The following is a 20,774-nucleotide window of genomic DNA, read 5'->3' as shown; positions in this document are numbered from 1 at the left end:
GAGAAAACAAGGTTCCAGGGAGACCTTTTTGGAGCCTGCCAGCACTTAAAGGGTGCCTACAAGATTTCTGGAGAGACTTTTGGCAAGGGAATGTAATGATAGGACAAGAGAGAATGGCTTTAAACTGAAAGAGGATAGACTTAGATTGGGTATAAGGAGGAAATTCTTCCCTGTGAGAGTGGTGAGACACTGGCATAGGTTGCCCACAGAAGCTGTGGATACTCCATCCCTGAAAGAGTTCAAGGCCAGGCTGGATGAGGCTTAAAGCAACCTGGTTTAGTGGGAGGTGTCCCTGCCCATGTTAGAGGGCTTGGAATGAAATGATCTTTAACATCCCCTCCAACTTAAACAATGTTATAAGTCTACGAATTAAATCAGGGTCCTCACAATAACGTATCCTGCATTGGTTGATTGATTAATTTGTCTTTACAGCCAAGACCTTGCCATTCCAATGGTAAAGATAAGCAGGTAGAAGCTGTGTGAAATGAGTTTGGATAAACAGCTGGATATTTGTAGCAGAGAATATACAATTACTTTTTCCTCATGGTCTCTGAGGATATTTGTGGAAACCAGAAGTGGCTACCTGGGAAAGAGATCCAAATTATATGGTAAGGATGAGTTAAACAAGCAGGTTTCAGAAGGTTTAGTTGGCTTGGAGCAGTAATGACTGGACAGCAGGGAGCTGTTTTGGAAAAGCAGAGCTGCCTTTAGCAAACGTCAATATCTGTAACAGAGAAAGCTCGAACAGATGGTTAAGCTTTCCCTCAACCATTTTCAGAACTTCCAAAGAGAAGCTGAAGGACCATGGCTTCATGTTGTAGTCAAGATTCTCTGTGAAAGTAAGGATTCTACTTTCCAGCCTTCAAAAAAATTCAGCATCAGGTTTCTAATGTAAAATAAGCTTGAGCAGTGATAGATCTCCCTATCTAAGCACACTGGAACCAGTAACCATGACAGAATTCACGAGTCACTGTCTCATCATGGACACCCAAGTCATCCACTCAAGTAAATAGGAAAATGCTAAATTCTAGCCCTCAAACCCTAGTTGCAACTCTGGAATATCTTGCTCTTTCCCTACTGTTTCAGCTTTTAAAGCCAGAAGAAACGACAATAATTATCCAGAGTAAAATGCAGAAATCAAGCCATAGGACATGCTTTAAGTGATTCCTTTTTCAAGACCATTAACTCTCCTTGAATTGTGATGGAGCTTTCAGAAAAACATTCAATATTTATTTAAAATTTCCAGGGATAGAAAATCCATCATAGCTGTACATAGGTTGTTGTGATGGTTAAGTACCTCACCTGTTGACAGTTCATGACATATTTCTTGTCTGAGCTTTTTAGTCTAGGTTGGATCTTTCTGTGTGATTACCTGAAAGATAGAGGAATCTTTAAATCACTTTTCAGATCTGTATGTGATAACTGGTGGGCAGTTACCCATGTGACCTTTCTAAAATTTTGGTAACCACCCTGAAACAGATGAGTAGAGACCTGAATTAGAAGGAGCAATCCTACAGCTGTGATACTTTATCAAATCAAGAGCCTGTGTATTTTCTGTTCATGCACTCAGAAATCCTCAAATTTGTGTATCCAACAGTCCTATTATCATTTCTGAATATGTTACACTCAAAAGTCATGATTTTTTCAAAAGTCACTAATTTCCAAGAGGAAAGGGGCCAATGCATTATTCTTTGTTCTTTCATAAGAAGCTTGACAGTTGATAAAAGCACAATTTTTGTGTGTCTCAGTAACCTCTCATTTCAGTATTTTCTGCTTAGAAACCCAACTAAATATACATTCTGTTTGCAATTTCATGTCAAAAACTATCAGTCAACGGGGTTGTAAAAAGTTCAACATCTACATATTCGTTTCATATCCTCCTGGTTCTTGTACAAGTTGTTTCTGGTGTAAAGTCAAATACCATAGTGATTTCTACTGTTTTGACATTAATGTCTTTCCTCCAAGCCTGCTGTCTTAGGACAAAAAATACACTATATTATTTTAAAATATCTATTATCACACTTAGAATAAGGTTCTTCCCCCAGAGAGGGGTAGAGCACTGAACAGGCTCCCCAGGGCAGTGGTCACAGCACCAGCCTGGCAGAATTCAAGAAGAGTTTGGACAACTCTCTCAGGCACATGGTGTGACTCTTGGGGCTGTGCTGTGCAGGCCCAGGGGCTGGACTTGATGACCCTCGTGGGTCCCTTCCAACGCAGATTATACTATGATTTTATGATGGAACTCTGATTTACATATTGCCATGTAAATTCCTGATTAATCAACTCACATATTGTTCAGGCCATTTTTTTCTCCCCAAGGCTAGATGTCAGACAAAAATTTAGTGCTGCAATTACTGTTACTCACATTTTTCTTTTAAAATATTGGGTCATAAGAATTTTACTCTAGCTCACTGGAATTTTCTCTGTGTTCTAAAATACTTTTGAAAATAAATAGAACAATGCTTGGCCGAACATCTCTATTAAGAAGGTTGGAGGCAATTAATATGAACAAACAGATTGAAAATATTTTAACTTCATAGTTCACATTCCAAAAATCCACCCAAACCAATAATGCTTCTATGTATATGAAACACTTGACCCTTCATAGCTTCTAAATATAATATCTTTGGATAGATGAATGAACATATCACTCTTTAATGCCAAGGAAGATGGGTCATTATGGCATTAATAGTTTGTAATTATCATGGTTTAATGATCAGGTGTTCTGCTATATTTCTCTTGTATTCCTAATGCTTTTTTCATTAGGAATAGGCTGCAGTATGGTGTACCTTCTACCAGCTATGGGTTAATAGGAAATTAATAGACATGTATGCGTTTTTTCATTGTTAATGTACTTTTTTATTTTATTGATCAAGTATAAATCAGAATAAAGTAATAGGGTTTTAAATGGTAGGTGAGGAATGTCTAGCTTGCAGGATATACACTCTAATTTCTGGGGGAACATGGGGAACAGAGATCAGCTGGTCTAGGCACTAGCCTGAGTTTTTAGTAGTTCGTGTGTTCTAACTGCTAGGAAATGGAGGGTCACATGCTCCTAAATGTAATATTTCTTTTTTTACTTCAGCAGATCCATTTAATCATTTGTGTTCTCTTTGGTTGCTTAGTATCTTGAAGACAGTCTGTGCCTTGTATAAGCAAAGAGAGATAAATCCTTGATCAGAATAGGAGAAATGTGGAACTGTGTGGGAGCTCCCACATGATGTGACAGGGAATGTGTTTGCTGAAGAGAAAATAAATAGGTACTATTAGACAAGTTCTTCTGATTGGTTTAGACCAACTGAACATTTGTCCTTGATTGTGTCCTAACAAACCAGCCCTTCTCCTTCTCCTTCTCCTTCTCCTTCTCCTTCTCCTTCTCCTTCTCCTTCTCCTTCTCCTTCTCCTTCTCCTTCTCCTTCTCCTTCTCCTTCTCCTTCTCCTTCTCCTTCTCCTTCTCCTTCTCCTTCTCCTTCTCCTTCTCCTTCTCCTCCTTCCCTCCCTCCCCCTCTCTTTTTTTTCCATTCTCTCTTTTCTCACAGAATCATTGATGTTGGAAGGGGCCTTTGACTATCATGTGGTCAAGCTCCACAGCTCAAACAGGTGCCCCAGGATCGCGTTGCCCAGAAGCCAAATGTCCAATCAACTTTTGGATATCTCCAAGGGTGGAGACTCCAAAGCCTGCCTGGGCATCTTGTGCCAGTGCTTGGTCACCCTCACAGTAAGAACCACGTATTTTAATGTTCAGAGAGAACTTCCTCTGTTTCAATTTGTGCCCATGGTCCCTGAGTCTGACACTGGGCCTGGCTAAATTGCTTTTAGCACCCTTCCTTCAGGTATTTATACACATTAATAGGAAGTCTTCTCTTCTCCAGGTTTAACAGTCACAGTTGCCTCTTCTTCTCTTGTCTCCCTTTGCTTTTTCTTTTTTTTTCAGATAAAAGTATCAAGAGGACTTAAGCACAATGAATCATCCCATGTCATGGAAGAGGTCAGGTATGGAGACTAGAATTACAGCTGTCATGACTATAGTACAAAATAATATTTACAGAGCCCTTAGAGCCTAGTGAACTTAAGATACAACACTGCTATTTCAGGTGAAAAGGGTTGTATTTTCCCAACCGTTCTTTCAGCCCCAGTAGTTAAACAGATTAATTGCTGGCATAATTCCAGCACATTAGGGATTGATTTGCCTGATTTATTTGTGTGTGTATCTTATTGAAGGGCTGCAATGAAGCATATAGTACTTCTAAAATAAAAAGTCCTAACCTGTGAGCTCTAGAGAACATTTCAAATCTGCCTTTGTTTACTAGACATTCACTGTCTGAAGCATGTCTTTGATCAGCATTTATCAGTGTTAAAAAACTACCAGAATATGATCTGTTGCAATGATCAGAAATTCCTGAGGGTTGTAATAAGGCAGAGGGCTGTCAGGTTAAAATGCAGATATTTTTCTTTCTCACTATCACAGTCTTCTAGTATCAAAACTTAACTGAGGCTTACACAAAAAAAAAAAAGAGCAACATCTCCAGGCTATGCTGAAGACTTTACAAAGACACATTTGAATGATACCTGTTTAAACAAAGGGACTGTCACAACATTCAGAGGGATTCAGTTGTCCCTTGCCCTGGCTAATAATGTCTCATTGGGACCCAGCCTACACTCTCAGGTGAGGAGAACACCTCTGACATCTCTTGATCCGATATGGGGTGAAGGATTCATTACCGTTTCTATTTTTGCAGATCTCTTTGGAAATCTTTTTCTGGATAGCTTGAGAAACCTCAAACCCTGACAGCTATTACAGTAAAATTTGAGGATATATGTACTGATGGAATACATAATTTACACAGTAACACTGTAGGAAAGGAAGGTGTCCTTCTATGACTGTGCATATATTTATTCACCTTGAAGAGATTCACTCTGTTTCAGCACACTTGCTCAGCTCTCCCAGCTGTGATAAAAACCCACAGCAAGGCTGTAGTATTCCAAATTGCTTTCATTGATTGAGGTCTTGATCTTCTTTGTCTTAGGAGGAAAATATTTCCTTAGGAACTCATTTTGTGCTTGGGATTCTGCTCAAGTTCAAACCTTGCCCCTTGAGCACTTTCTATCATTCATAAAAATAATATATAATGGAGATATTACATATTCACTTGCCTTCTGATGGGTCTTTCCTGAACATGCTTGCCTTCAGAGGTGTTGGTATATTTTGGGTATAGATATCCAGGTAGATGGATCTTCTGGAAGACTAAACAAAATTTACTAATTACGGCTAACAGTAATATACTTTGTGAAGAAAACCAAAATGTGCACTGAGGTTCAGACACACTAATAGTGTCTATGAAGTATGGAAAAGTGTCTGAAAAAATGCTGAAAAGTTGAAAACATAGACTAAAAAACACATTTATGAAAGCATGCATAGGAAAACAATGTCTGCAAAAAGTTATTTTGATTATAACTCTACACTACAGAAGGTGAGTTTAACTTTGCAGAGGGGGAAACACTCATTGGCCTGCAGTGCTGTCAGGAGAGGTTTAGGTTGGATATTAGAGAAAGGCCCTTCACCCAGAGGGTGGTTGGGCCCTGATCAGGCTCTCCAGGGAATGGTCACAGCCCCAAGCCTGACAGAGCTCAAAGAACATTTGGACAAAACTCTCAGCACATGTTGGGATTCCTGGAATGTCCTGTGAGGTGCCAGAAGTTGGACTTGATGATTATTGTGGGTCACTTCTAACTCAGATTATACCATAGGGTTAGTTCTATGATATTTTACACATATTGAAAGAGGTGATATTTGATAGACTTTGTTACCATCAGGTGGATGAGGCCCTGACACAGGTTGCCCAGAGAAGTTGTGGATGTCCTGTCTCTGCAGGTGGTCAAAGCCAGATTGAATGGGGCTCTGAGCCTCTTGATTTAATGAGAAATGTCCCTGCCCATGCCAGGGTAACTGGAATGAGATGATCTTTAAAGGTTCCTTCCAATCCAAACCATTCTCTATTTCCATGAAATACAGTTTAGGTAAATTATATAGGTTCCTTCTAATAGATCAGAACAGCAGCTCTCTCTCTCCTTCCTTATGCCCTTGCCTGACTACTCTTTATTTTATATTTGCAACTAATCAGTATTTGATTTTTTCCCCCTTCATATGCATTACTGGAAAATACTTGATCTTTAAGCTTGCCACATTGGTAGAAATGATCAGTGAGTTATAGTTACTTAGTTAAAGGCCTAAGGTAAAGGAAGAACTTTTCAAACACAGTAATATCACTGCCAAACTGAGTCTTGGCAGCTGTCTAAATTTAGCAAGGTTGAGCTAAACTAGTACAAAATGATAGACCACCAAAAAACACTTGACTTGCTAAGCAGCACTACATCTTTTCAAGCAATTTAGTTCAGCTCTTGCAACACAATGCCATTAGATGTTATGCTTTTTTGAATGAATAGCTATTGGAAAATAATAATGCTCAATTTCTTGTTGCCTTTATTTTGTGTTCATTTTTATACAATGAAGATTTTTAGGTTCAGGAAAATTAAGAGCTGCTTCAATATCCCCAGTTCAGTGAGTAGTTGCTAATGTCACTATGATGCTGAAGTGGGTTTTTATGCCTACAGCGATTTTTATGTATCATCTCTTATTTAATCCTGATGAATATCTCCCTTCTTAGAGAAATGAAATTCATAAACAGAGAGTTGACTTCAGCTTTAACACATATGAAAACCTGGTTTAGAGCTATATTTTTCTGGTGCTGAAAAAGAACTGAATTTTTCAGTATGAAATATTTTTTTTTTTAATGGATCACTTTTGTTCTGTTTTCCTTTTTTTTTTCTTTTTTTCCTGGAGATGAAGTGATGATTCTTTTTTCCTTTTGTCATAAGCCAAACCACTATTTAAAAAAAATGTTGAAGTTTTTTTTTTTGATTAAAACAGAAGAGCTCAGGTCGGTTGAAACAAGTTAAGATCTGAATAAAAAGTTTCCTTCTGTGATTAATTTTTTAACTTAAAGGAAAAAACACAGGCATATGTCAATTTTACAAAAGCAATCACCAGTGAGGAGAGATTTTCTTTGCTCCTCTGCCAGGGACTTTCCATCTCCCAGTAGGTTAAACAGCAAGAGAACTGAAATGTGGAGAAGCTTTGTTGAAAGCCTATCAGGTGACATTTTCCGTTGACATCTCTGATGTCTGATCAGGCTCTGTGACCACAAAAGCATCCAAGGGTTTGGTCTGACTCGGTGGCTTCAGAGGCCCCAAGGGTGGTACAGTTTGTCTTCCCACTGATTTTATCCAAAAATGTTAAAATATTGTCCTCAAACAAAATGTTAGGATATTTAAGCATCGCAGCAATCAAGAGTGCCACATTCCTCAATTATTGTAGCTACTCCTGGGGAAACTTTACTAATAGGATTTAACAGTCTGTTGCACAAGGAAGCCAGCAGCATCTAAAAAAAAGCCAGAAGCTTTGTTCTTCTCTCCTTCCTTTTGTTCAAAGCTGCCAGGTTTTAGTTTAGTCTGTGAATATGCACAGACTTGAAATTACCTTTCAGTTAGCATGTACTGGAATGGGAAAAATCTAATTTGCTGCCAGTATCAAGAGTGTCAATAGAAAAGAGTCATCAATATGATGTGCACATGGAAAGTAATTCATTTCACTGTGTTCCCAGGTGGCTGTGGTGCAGATGCAGTGGTTGCTTGCATCCCATAATTAAGTCCCAACAGCTTTGCAATTGTATTATCTATTTCATGCATTATCCTCAAATCATCTCCTTTCCTGTGTTATATTTGACTGATACCCTGTGCTGTTAAACAGCTCTGAGGATGATGGTGCAGCATTACCAAAATGAACCTTTTATGCAGGCACTGGGGTTATATATGGCCCTATAATGGCTCTGTTTCAGCTGAGGAGAAAGAATTCAGGTGGGATGGGATGACACAGGTGGAGCCTTTTGTACAGTAGGAACAATCTCCCCTCTAGGCTCTCTCTCCAGCACTGTTTCTTCTGGTTTTATAACAGTGGATTTCTAAACCTGTCTGACTTCCCTCCCTCCCTCCCTCCCTCTGTGTTTAAATAACAATATTTAACTTTTTATAGCACTGCAGTGGTAGGGATGAACTGTGACAACTGTTGCTGAAAATGAAGAGAAATTACAACACAGCCCTGCTCACCAGAGGATGGCTGTCACCTCCAGAATCAGCAGTCCAGCATGTCAAACCTTCTTGTCATTCTCTTCAAAGCTCTGCAGAACTTTTTGCCTCCCTACGAGTCCCCCCTTGCTGGACTCCAACTCTTTCTCACCCCCATGACCACTCTCCCTCTGCCAATTCTTCTAGTTCTGTCAGGTTTTTGCCTATGAGCCCTACCAAATATAAGCCCTCTATACAAATGGCCAAACTTCCACCCACACCTAAAAACTCCTTTTTGTTCTACTACTTACTATGAAATGATTTGAATATGCTCTGCTCAGCCAAAGTCTTCAAAATTTGATAAAGTAGATGATTACTAACTTAGCTATTAGGTGTCACCATGGTTTTTTTAGATTTTCTAAGCCTTCTGATGTTGACATTCTTGTAGTGAACTTTTTCACACACTTTCTGTAAATAACTCATTGCTTTGCATTCCTTTATGGAGGAGGAGAGAGTTGATAGACTGTTAGTTTGACCAGTGTCATTGGAGAGGTGTCACTGTCACCCTCCAATCCTCTGTCACTTTTGGAAAACTATAAATGTTAGAGTCAGAAAATAAACTTCCCTTTTTTCTTCACATTGAGAACAGTGGTTTGAGCTTGTGTTCTTTCGTGTCCTATAGTGACAATTAGGTGCAGCAAGTATTTATTATTTGGTAGGAAATATACCTCATTGAAATTTGCTAGGTTAAAAAGTCTCATCCTGTTCATATTTAGTCCAAAAACTTGGCATTCAGTACTGGTGTCTACTCTCAAAAGTAGGCTAAAATTTGCTGTGTGCCTGGCTCTCTTTACCTCTTTTAAACTACATCCATCCTCAAATAATGAGCTTCTGGGCATAAAATACCCCCATCCTAAAAAACGCAAAAATTTGGCATAACTTTAAAGAAACTTTTGGCTTTTATACAAATGTTACTCCATAATGCTTTACTGCTTTAAGGGAAGACACCTGGTATTGAAAAAAGAAAAAAGTGAAAAATAGGGAAATTTAGAGTGGTGCTGGAAAGTATTTGTAGTTAAGATTTGAGGTGAGAGGTCACAGGAAACCCATGGAGGTCTGTATGGAATGGGAGTATTACAACCGAGTGTTTGAGATCACTTAAAAAAATCATTGGCAAGGGTATGAGCAAAACCAGATTTAATATTAAGTGAGAGCACAACAAAGTTCATTGACAAGATTCACTCAACAACTTACAGGACACTTAAGGCACAATAAGGAAAAACAAGCAACAACAAAACCAAATAAAATCCTAAAAGCTTTACAGCACCCAAACTTAATAGTACTTTAGCTAAACTTAAGCCTAACAATTCAACAAAGAAACAGCACTTAACTTATACCTAACTTATAACAAATTAATAACTCTTAACTTATGACTTCAGAGTCAAACAGTGCTTAACAAAAGTACAACACTTAGCAGCACTTAACTTATAACTTATGTTGAACTTAACAACTTAGCAAAAGAACAACACCTAGCAGCATTTAAGTAAGGTTAAGTCATAAGTCACAAGCTTTCTTACAGGCCTAACTTCAATATCCAAGGTACTTAAACATCTAAGAAAGCAGAATTTCTCCCAGATTTGCTATAACATATCTGCAAGTTTATGCACACAGACATGAAGAGTGCAAGCAATGTACCTCTGGAAAATTCCCCTTGGAGGTCAGTGAAATACTTACTTCAGATATTTTGCTTCTCCTCACAGGAAAAGGGCCTGGTCTTGAGGAGTGAGGTATCAGTCCAGTACTCAGTACAAGTAGAAAATGCAAATTCCATAATAATTCTGGATGATATGGAATTAGTCTGCCTATAGGTTTTTTGTGCACATGGTTAACTAAGAAAAACTAAGGCAAAATGGTTGGCAATTTCCAAAAACTCATCTATGTGAAAATTACAAGGAAAGGTGGCCTCTTCCAAGGTGGGCTGTTCCCAGGTGTCTGATTCAATGTTTTTCTCATAGCAGCACTGTGGTGAAGGGTAAAGAAGCCAAATGAGGAGCAGTTGAGATCTCTTGGGCTGTTCAGCCTGGAACAGAGAAGTCTGAGGGGGGACCTCATTGTGGGTGCAACCTCCTCACGAGGGAAGCAGAGGGGCAGCACTGACATCTTCTCTCTGGGGACCTGTGACAGGACATGAAGGAATGCCAAGAAGCAGCATCAAGGAAGGTTTAGGTTGGTTATTAGGAAGATATTTTTCACCAAGAGGGTGGATAGGCACTGGAACAGGTTCCCCAGGATTGGTCAGTGCACCAATCCTGACAGAGCCCAGTGCTCTCAGGTGCATGGTGGGATTCTTGGGCATGGTGCTGTGCAGGGCAAGGAGCTGATGAATCTTGTGGGTGCCTTCTAACTCAGGATATAAAAAAACCCCAATAAACCTAAAAAAAACCAAAAAACAAAACCAAAAGACCAACAAAATAAAACTTCAACAGATGCGAGACTTCAGTGGGAATTATACTGGAACTATGTTACATCTTTAGGATTTTTTTCTTGGTTGGTCTTCATCTAGTTGTTCCAGAATGCCTTTGGGCCAAATCCCAAGGCATGAAAAGTGAAATTGAACATTTGTATGAATTTGACAGATTTTAAGTCATACCTTCAATGTCATGGAAAAGGGATTTGGGATCACCTTCACTGTTGGATCAAGGAACAAGGTTGAGGGAATGGCAGACTTCTTAAAATGTTCCCAAGGTCAGACTACAAGACACTTGCTCAAATTGAGCCCAAAACTTCAGTGCCAGTACTTTGGTTTCTATGCTTTTTTGTTTGTTGGTTTATTTTTCTCTCTGGATTAGAAGGATCTGCAAGAAACTTAGGACAAGTCACTAAAAAATGAAATGATTCATCCAATAAGGCAGTAAGAGATTTAATTAGATTTCAAAATGAGTAAATCTGGTTGGTTCATGGCAGTGTGGAGCAGGTGCCAAGCATGACAATCATCTTTATGGGGGTGGAAAGCCCTTTCTGTTGGCACAGAACAAGGAGGTTGGGGGATGGAGAATGCCAAGTATCTGTCGATAACTCTGTAGAGGGAACACATAAGGGGAGGCAGAGACGTGCCATCAATAACTACAGCTCACTGTGTCTGCCATGATCCCTGGAGCAGAAACTTGCCTTGAAAGTCCCAGCATGCAGTGTACCATGGGATCCTTCTCCAGGGCTAATCATTTATCTTTCTTTGTGGCAACCAGTTGAAAAAGAAATTTAAATTTTTAAACAATGACACATGGAAAATTCAGGGAACTGGAATGTTTGACAAATATCAGTTCAAAGACATTCAATGAACTGTGATTAATGTTTCAATTAGGGCTTGAACGAAACAGAATCCAGGTGCACACAAAAGCTACAAGTGTCTTCAGTTCTGGTCCCTACCTAAACTTTTAGGTTTAATCTGTACTGTATGTTGTGTAGGGAAGATTCAGAATGGGTTCTGACCTGGAGCTTTGCTAACTTTGTTTTGCACATTGGAGTCAGAGAAAATGGAAAAAGGAAGGTTACATGGTGCCCTTCAGGCACTGCCTCGTTGTGGAAGGAACAGGTTTCCTATGGTTTGCTCATGCCAGGTCCTTCCTGATCCCCGAAACAAGTCATGAATAAAGCAGAAACTGCAGGTTAGTGTCCTAAAAAAATAGACTGATTAGATGCAGGCTGGCACAATGGGGACCCTGATAAATTCTGTAAACTCAAGCACATTTTTGGTTCACTTAATTCTTGCTTTGGTGAGAGGAGTGAGTAGCTCCCCATTTCATACAGCTTAGTTAAATCTTTGTTTACAGCAGGGACCACTTGAGGCTCATCCTACTCAGAGTCTCTTGCTTTGCTCCTCTCCCTGCCATGGTACTGAGGTGCATTACATGACTGTTTTATTTCCATTACAGGCTCGATCAGCCTTTCACTTTGTGAAACAGCTGCCACCAGTTAAAATGAAATATCTGCACATATTGCGCCTTTTAAATTTTAGTACTGTTCAGTTTGCAATACCTTCTTTTCTGAAAAGCTGTACTTTCAAAAATTACCTATTGGAATGTGTAAGAAATAAATTTAATGTAAAAGGAAAGTGATCTAAAGATTTCAGTATAATTTAATGTAATTCCAAACAATATTCTATATTGTTTTACCTATAATAGCTTCTTTTTGATGATGGGAAGTTTTCTGTAATGTTGTCCTACTTTCTGACAATCATTCATATCCTAGTTGAAACGATTTACATGTCTATTACTGTAATTTTTATATTAATAATTGGCGCATCAGCTATCCAGTAATATTTTATAGAGATATCTTTCTTATTCTACAAAATTCCTTCCTGCCTTTTATAACTATTCAGAAACAAAAGAGCATAAGATATGCTGTTTGGAAAGGAACTTGTTGATAAACCTTACTGACTGGAGAGATTGTAATCTGGAAGTTCCCCAAAACTGACAATAACCTTCATTTCATAACACACCATTAGCCTCAGCTACAAAGGCACTGAAATCAGGATGTAGCTAATTTTTTTCATAGGAGCCAAAGATTTCAAAAATAGACTCTGGAACAGTTACTTGTTCACAAATATTTTGAAAACATTTGGAAGCTCTTTGTGGCACCTATGCTTACAAGGACAAAAGGCCAAGGACAGGTCACTTGTCCTGCTTTGGTTGTCACTAATGAGATTTTTTTTTCCTCACTGTAAATGACTTTGCACTTGCTGAAAAACAGAGCTAAAGAGGACTAATAGGTGAGCTTCTAATGAGTCACTATCTCTACATGACCTTAAAATGGTCAGGCACAGTGCACAATGTGCTAGATGTTGCTTGGTGCTCATCTTGTTTTCACTGTTGGAAAGGAGAGCAGTGTACATTGTTTAGGGATGTTCCAGCCATGGTGGTTTCAAAGCAATTGTTAGGGAAAAGATTTAGTTCTCCTTCCTCAAGGGAATTCAGTCTGATTGTGGAAACCTCCTTGGCATTGTTATAATAGAATTATTTTTCTTTGGAGAGATTGAATACCTGGGGTGAAGGTGACACTTCCTTCAATTTGAATTTTTGTGTCCTTTATGGGACCATGTTGGTAAGAACTGTCTGGAAATGCCTGGAGAAGAGCACAAATGAGAAGTTCCTCCAAACATGATACATCAGTGTTATTAACTGTATGAGTCTCTGTCCTAGGAGTTCCTCTTCCAATAGATTCATCAGACTGGATGAGAAAAGGAATTTTAGCACTTCAGAGGGTTGCTACAAAGAAGTAATAAAATCACAGTTTAACCAATTTTAATCAGTTATATTTCAAATAAAGTAACATCCTTCCTATAAGTGGCAGCTCATTTTTTCAGTCTCCCATACTCACTGGAAGAGAAATTCATGCCACTTTTGTAGCAATTCTGTTAAGTAGTAATTCAGATTGCCTTCATCCTTCAGAATAGAAAGGATTTCAAATATACAAGTGCAAAATGGAATCAGATCCATTTACCAAGGCAGGAGAACAGAACAAAATAACACTTTCCAGAGGAGTCCTAAACTAATTTTTCCCCATTCACATTTATGCTCTTAAAAAGTGATTTAGGTTATGTAGTAACCAATGAAGGATTCAGAGTAAATTCCAATTATTGATTTTCCTGGTAGTGGAGAACATCTCCTCTTTCTTTTACCATACTTCTAATCTCACATGCTGAGTTTTCTCCTTTTCCAGTACCACAGCTGCATGCAGCATAAGTGGCATTTCTGATTTAATCATGCACTGTAGTGCACAAGGAGCTAAACCTCTGCATTTATACCTTATCATGAGGAACAGGATCAACTGCAGGCTCACAGACTCCAAGATAAAAACATCCAAAGGAACCATTATATTCAGGTGTCCTGACCTGTAGTGGAGTACACACCTATGGACCTCCCTGGATTTATCTCTGTTAGAAGAAGATAGTACAGTTTCCAGGTCACTGTGATTTTGCTCTAAGGGCTTTAGAATCCTCTGCAATTGTTATTCCAATCTTTCTGTACTTAAATTATGAGTCTCAGCCTAGCTTCGTTGTCCAACTACAGACTTTAGTTTATAACGTTTGTCTGCATGATCAAAGATCTCATTATCCATGAACATGTTCAATTCCTACCCATTATTACAGGTGAGAAAGATTAGAACTCAGCTGGAGAAGAGGAATATTTGAAATATTAGGCACAACATTCATTCCAATATTGTAATTAAAGTACTGTAACTCCCCAAACCAGCCACAACTATGAATTTTACCAGGTGTTCACAAACTTCTTCATTCTCAATTTTTCAGCCTAGAAAGGACAATTATGCTTTTATAATTTGCCTATTTTCCTAAATACTGGGAACTACACCTAAGTGATTTCTACACACCAGAACTTTTCTGTTGAATACATCCCCTCTTGAGTGAAGAAAGTGTAGAAGAGGACCATTAGGATGCCAAAAAATGGGAAAATTAAAACAAGATGTTCCATGTCCTGTCACTTAAAGGTCTAGAAGTGGTTATGTGAGAGGGTAAAGAACCCAGAAAGTTCTTTTAAATGCTCCAAATATATCACTTTCAAGACTGAGGTCATAGTCAGCAAAGTAAGCCATGCTATTGCAGCCCAGAAATCCAAGCCATGTCCTGGGCTGCATCCAAAGCTCCATGGGCAGCAGGTGAGGGAGGGAATTCTGCCCCCTGCTCTGCCCTGGTGAGACCCCCCTGAAGGGTGGAGAGGGACTTTTGACAAGGGCATAGAGAGACAGGACAATGGGGAATGGGTTCAAACTGAGAGCAGGTTTAGATTGGATATTAGGACAAAATTCTTCCCTGTGAGGGTGGGGAGGCCCTGGCACAGGCTGCCCAGAGAAGCTGTGGCTGCTCCATCCCTGGAAGTGTTCAAGGCCAGGTTGGATGGGGCTTGGAGCAGCCTGGGATAGGGAAAGGTGTCCCTGCCCATGGCAGGGGGTTGGAATGAGATGAATTTTAAGGTCCCTTTTAACCTGAACCGTACTGTGATTTTATGATTCCACATAGGAATTCTGTTTAAGATTTACAACAATTCATGATCTAATTAAAAATAAAAAGATAATTTGTGTATCTGGACTCTGCTTCTCTATCATTTTGGCATATCTTGATTCTAAGTAATTTTCTTCTGTCATTAGAGCATCCAAAGATTTCCAAAGGACAAGAGACACAAGACAATGAGAGCAGTAACTGGGTGTAATATTCTCCTACTTTTGTGTAAATCAGTCCTTCATTAGGGTTTGAAACAGGTGAGAATGATAGAATAGGAAATACTGACACCCATTTATTGCCATCTGGACTATGGTATGTGCAGGTGCCTGTTCTGGAGATCTGGTTGCACCAAGGCTGTGCCTCAGTTGCCAGGTTGTGCTTTCTAAACACAGCAAACATGAAATGAACCACAAACTTATTTTATGGCAGGAAAGCAAAAAGTGTTTGGTCTCTGTACTGCCAAGTTGCTCATCAAAACTTGTATTTAATCTTGCCAGTAAAAATAAAAAAAGTAAATAGGAATAAAGATTTTTAGTATCCAGAAAAAAATAGAATCTCTGAAGACTCATGCTGGAACCTGTTTCGTTTTTATCCTGTGCAAGTTAGCAAATAGAGGATGTTATTTTAATTTGCACTGAGTTTATAATTTTAAACTGCAGTGACAATAGTGTCAAATTAAAAGTTCACACAGTACTAGCTTTTGCTTTAAGGACTTGGTTGTATCTGAAAATTCTCAAAACCAAGCAATTTGGAAAACTATCATCTTCAAGCACAGGGGTTTTCAAAGTTTCTACGAGTAAAAGTATCTAATAAAAGGCCATAATAGTGTCTATTAAAATTCCCCATAAATCATGTGAAGCCTGAGATGAATCTTTCAAGCTTGATATTAGACGTTCATCTTGTCCCATGTGAGCTTGTGATATACATTCCTTTCTGCTTTTCACTCCAGCAAAAGCTTAACCACTTTGGCAGGATGGTTCTGTGGATCTGGCTCAAAATAATACTGAAACATCATGTCTAGGCCTCCTTTAGCTACAAATCCTAAATGTATTATACCTTATAAAAGCTATTACAAAAGGCAGGAGGAGCATTACAATGTTCCTTTATGCCTCTGGAGCCACATATGAGACTTGGCCTTCACATTTTCAGGTCGATATTAGGATACCACACGGCCATGGACTTCCTCCAGAATGCTCTGATGTGTCATTTCTGGCATCAGCCAAAAGTATATATTGAATAACCATAGGTTCCAAGACATTTCAAAGACATATGGGAATAAAATAACCAACACAAACAGGAAGGAAAAAAAAAAAAACAAAACGGAAATATGGAAATGCTTATTCCAAACTTCTCACAGTTGAGAAGAATGGTGTGGAAAAAAGGAGTGTGTTTGTTTAGGAATTGTGCATTGAAAGAAAGTCCTCTCAATAGATTTTTGGGATATTATTCTGAAAAAAACCTCAGGGTTGCTGCATCTCAGGGTTTTCAGCTGTATTGCTGTCTAAGTAGTTTGTGATGGAACAGATTCTGTCTGCCCAGTTCCTCTCCGAGACAACTCATGAGCCACTCTGCTGGGGGTTGTTAATTAATTACCAATTAATTTTTGTGTAAATATTATGAGGATCTACATTCCCTCCATGAGTTTTAAGTGATGAAAAAGTAAAACAAAAATAAGTAACAATTTTGCAATGGCATTTTTGTTTTCTTTACCCGATCACCTGTGGTAAAGCTGGGTGGAACTCTCTTCACTAATTGTCTTTCATTCCAAACCAAACTTCCCTCCAGCTGGGAGTGCTGCAAGGCCCAACAAATCTTTAGGCACCTCACCTCAGTGAGTCTGATAGAGCACACTCCAGCCATTGTATTGAGCAGAAAATTGGATAAACAAGGAGAACCTGTGATCAGTGAAAAGGTCTTTCAAACTATCAGGTTACACAAGAGCTTTTACTGAAGTAAGATACATGGAAATATTCCCAGGAGGAGCTGCTGGGAAGTCTAAGCTAACCATGAAAGGGAAGATCTCTGAAGATGCCATGGAAATGCTGGGTCTCCTCTGAAATGCTTAGGGATGTTGCTTCCAGAAAGAAATTCTAACTACACCAAGCAGGGATGGACAGGGAGAAAAAGTGGTACGGCATCAGTCATAAGGTTGTTGTGGTTGTTTGATGGATCTGTGAAATAATGAGCAGTGCAATACACAGATAGTCTACTTGTAACATGAAAAGGAGTCTTTTGAATGGACAAATGGCAAACTTGCTTATCTCCAATCTTATTAATATAAAGCTAAAATTTAGTAGTTGTTATCATATCTGTTCCTCTCAGGTCCCTGAGAACCCTTTGAAATGCATGTGCTGTGCTGTGGGGAGGGTAGAAGGAAAAGGAAGGCCTGGCTGCAAAATAAAAACCATGAGTCACAACGTGTCAAGGATCTCATGGCTTTCTTTTCTCTTGTCTTTTGGAAATCAGTCTTTTATAAATTTCTCTCAAAGGAATGTATGAAAAAGATGCATCTTCATAATATCAGCTTGGCTACAGCAATAAATTGCAGCTTCATACACATTTACAGTGAATTTCCTACTCACCAAGCAATTAGTTATCTGGTAATGCTTCCCCTTTGTCTCACTTGTACCCTGATATGATACCTTTGTGTTTACCCATTGACTCACAACTGAGACCTGGAAAACATAATTGAAGAGAAACTGTACAAAGCAGACCATTAAAAAAACCCTGAAGAGGTAATTTATTTGCTTCTCTTTGCCTTGATACAATATAAATAGTTATGATCATCTGCACAGAAATTGGTTGCTGAAATTGCAATACAGGCAGGAATAAATGTAGCAGCAGCAGTATTTTCCATGCAGTTTTTCATTCCAGGGGGACACTGGTTGTATTTGCAGGTGATATGTGAAATATGTTAGACTCAATTCTTCTTTGTTATCCAGTTTGTATCTTCTTCTCGGCAAGGTCTTTTTGAAAAGCTACAAACAGATGTGATAAAATGTTACATCTGGTTTAAAATATTATTAATGAGTTCTTGTCATGGTTAGACACTGGCACAATGCCAGTGCCCCCATGAAGATACTTTCTCCCTGGTTTCTGCTGTGAGATGTGACCAGGAATAAGCAAAGCAGGCTCCTACTTAGGGAAAAAAGAACCAGAACTTTATTAACTACTCTACAACTACAGATAAAAAGGAACACACACACAGGGAAAATGAAAACCTCACAAATGCATTTCCTCCTCCCCCCACCAAATTTCCAACACAATACATTTGTTCCTCAAATCACCAACTCTCGGTCCAGCAGCACCTTTTAGACAATCAATCCTCAGTTCATCAAGAGGAGAGGAGTCCTTCTTGTGCCATGGGCTTCCCCTGGAAACACAGTCGAAGCCTCATGTGTTTCTGTGTCACTCGTGGCACTGCCTGGAGAACATCTGCCATCGTGACTTCTTCCTTTTCATGTCCAGTGCTCTCACCACTGAACACGGACCAGAGCTGCTTCTAGGGTTGTCTTTTAAGGATGCTCTGTCCCGATCCAAAAAAGGCACAGTCTCTCCTTTGGGACACCTGTCCCCACAATCTCTCCTTTGGGACACCTGTCCCCCCCATATTTTTTCACCCCCTGGGGCCGAGGGGCATCAACACTGAACCCTCTTGGTTCTGAGGCCATTGCCTCCCCCTAGAATGCAGTCTCTGTATCACAAGGAACATGGTTCTGTCCATGGCTATACAAAAAGAGTCCAGCAAAAGCTACTCCATCATCTCTTCCCACTAGGATTCTTCTCTACTCTTCTACTATCTCTCACTTGCCCAGACCTCTCTCACACTGGCCCATTTCCTTCCTCATCTTCCACTCTATCTTCTAGGAAAGGTCAATGTTCTGTAAAGTTCTCATTCTCCAAAAAGGGGTTAAAAGCTCCTACAAGCGGCCGGCTGAACCCCCCCCTCTTCTCCGTCCCAGCCGTGCTGCCGGCGCAGGCCCATGTTTATCCAGTCTCAAGGTTACAGTCCCAGGCAGCGGCTCTCTCTCTCTCTCTCTCTCTCTGTGTCTCTCAGGGGGGGCTGCCCGATGGCTCCCGGTCTCTCTCTCTCTCTCTCTCTCTCTTCCACCCCGGGCTCAGGCCTACCCCTCTCTCGGCCACATGGCTTTCCCCTCCCCCTGCCCAGCCAGCAGCTGGGCCGGGGGAGAGACCCGAACTCTTTCCTGCCCGAAACCCAAAAGGGCCCTCCCAGGGGAGAGCTCTGCTTTTAACCCCGTGTTCTCAGAGGCGTGTCCATGTCCCAATGGCCAGGTTAAATGCCAATATTAAAGTCTGAATATCCATTGGCCAAAAACACAACATCCCAAAAAACACATTTCCTGTCAAACCACCACAGTTCTCTATAAGGGAAACCAAGATGGACCCTAAAAGCTTTGCTTTCAACTTGTCTTGCGATTATGGTTTGAATCCATTTTTCCATATGGGCCTGGTCTGTCCTTGCACCTGCATAAAAAATGGGGTAAAATGAGACTAATTTGCATTTTAACCTTCCTTCAGGGGAGGTTACTTGGTTACATGAAGTACCACGCCAGTGGCTTCACTGTTCTCAAAAAAACTCATAATGGATCCAGATTAGAGTTTAGGATTATAAATATTGTATTACAGGATAAAAAGTAAATCATGACCTATGCCTAACAAGACTTTTTGATTTAGAAAATAAACCTAAGAAATAAAGTAGATAGGCATAAGAAATGAAGTAGATAGAAAAGGCTGGAGAAGAGTTAAAAAGGGATATTTTTCATGAAGACAAATGATTTCTTTGTTCTCCTTAGCATTAATTCTCCTCTCCCTTGGGTGTGACCTCTTCCAACCTAGTATCAACAATCCTCTGCATTAATATGATGTTTGCTCCCTTTTTTAGATGATTAATGAAAGTACTCAATCTTCAGTCACTAATTAAAGTTGACCTTGATAAGGACAGCCTAGATGGACATTAGGGAATGGAAAGCAGTGAGGAGAAAATTCTGCTTGGTGAGGACTTTATGGTAGGAGAGGTTTACATGATGAAAATTGGATCTCTGAAGTAAGAGAAAGTGCTGAAGTTCTTAAAATTTTGGTGATGTGTGGCAATCCACCAGAAACCAAACAGCTTAGCCTGTGTCTAGCAAAGAAGATGTGAGCACCCACCATGATCCAGTGTTTGCCAGACAGGAATATCTGGGATTCCACACCCTGAATCTGCCAGAAAAATGATTGCAAGTTTTCCAGTGAATCTGTTTACCTAAAAGCCTGGTCTTATAATACCCAATGCTTGGGAATAGTAATTTAAAGGGTCTTCATTTAGATTCAGGAAAGTAGAATGGGATTTGTGAGTAAAGCAAGGTCTTTGGCCAGAAAGTCAGACAGTTGTATTGGATTTGCCATGTGACACTTTTTCATCTGAAATTTTCATTACTTAGACACGAAATGGTAACATTTATAAGCAGAGTAAGAGTAAATAGAGTAATGCTGAAATAAAATTCATCAAGGATGCCATAAGAAATAAAAAAATTATATTTATCAGGGAACACACAAGTGAGGAAGGATATGAGCCCTTTAGCCCACGCATTCAAGGAAAGAGGACTTGGCCTCAAGTTGTGCCAGGAGAGATTTAGAT

Source organism: Molothrus aeneus, chromosome 1, assembly GCF_037042795.1.
Source record: "Molothrus aeneus isolate 106 chromosome 1, BPBGC_Maene_1.0, whole genome shotgun sequence".
NCBI lineage: Eukaryota > Metazoa > Chordata > Aves > Passeriformes > Icteridae > Molothrus > Molothrus aeneus.
The sequence above is the reverse complement of the archived record's forward strand: the minus strand, read 5'-3'. Positions refer to the sequence as shown.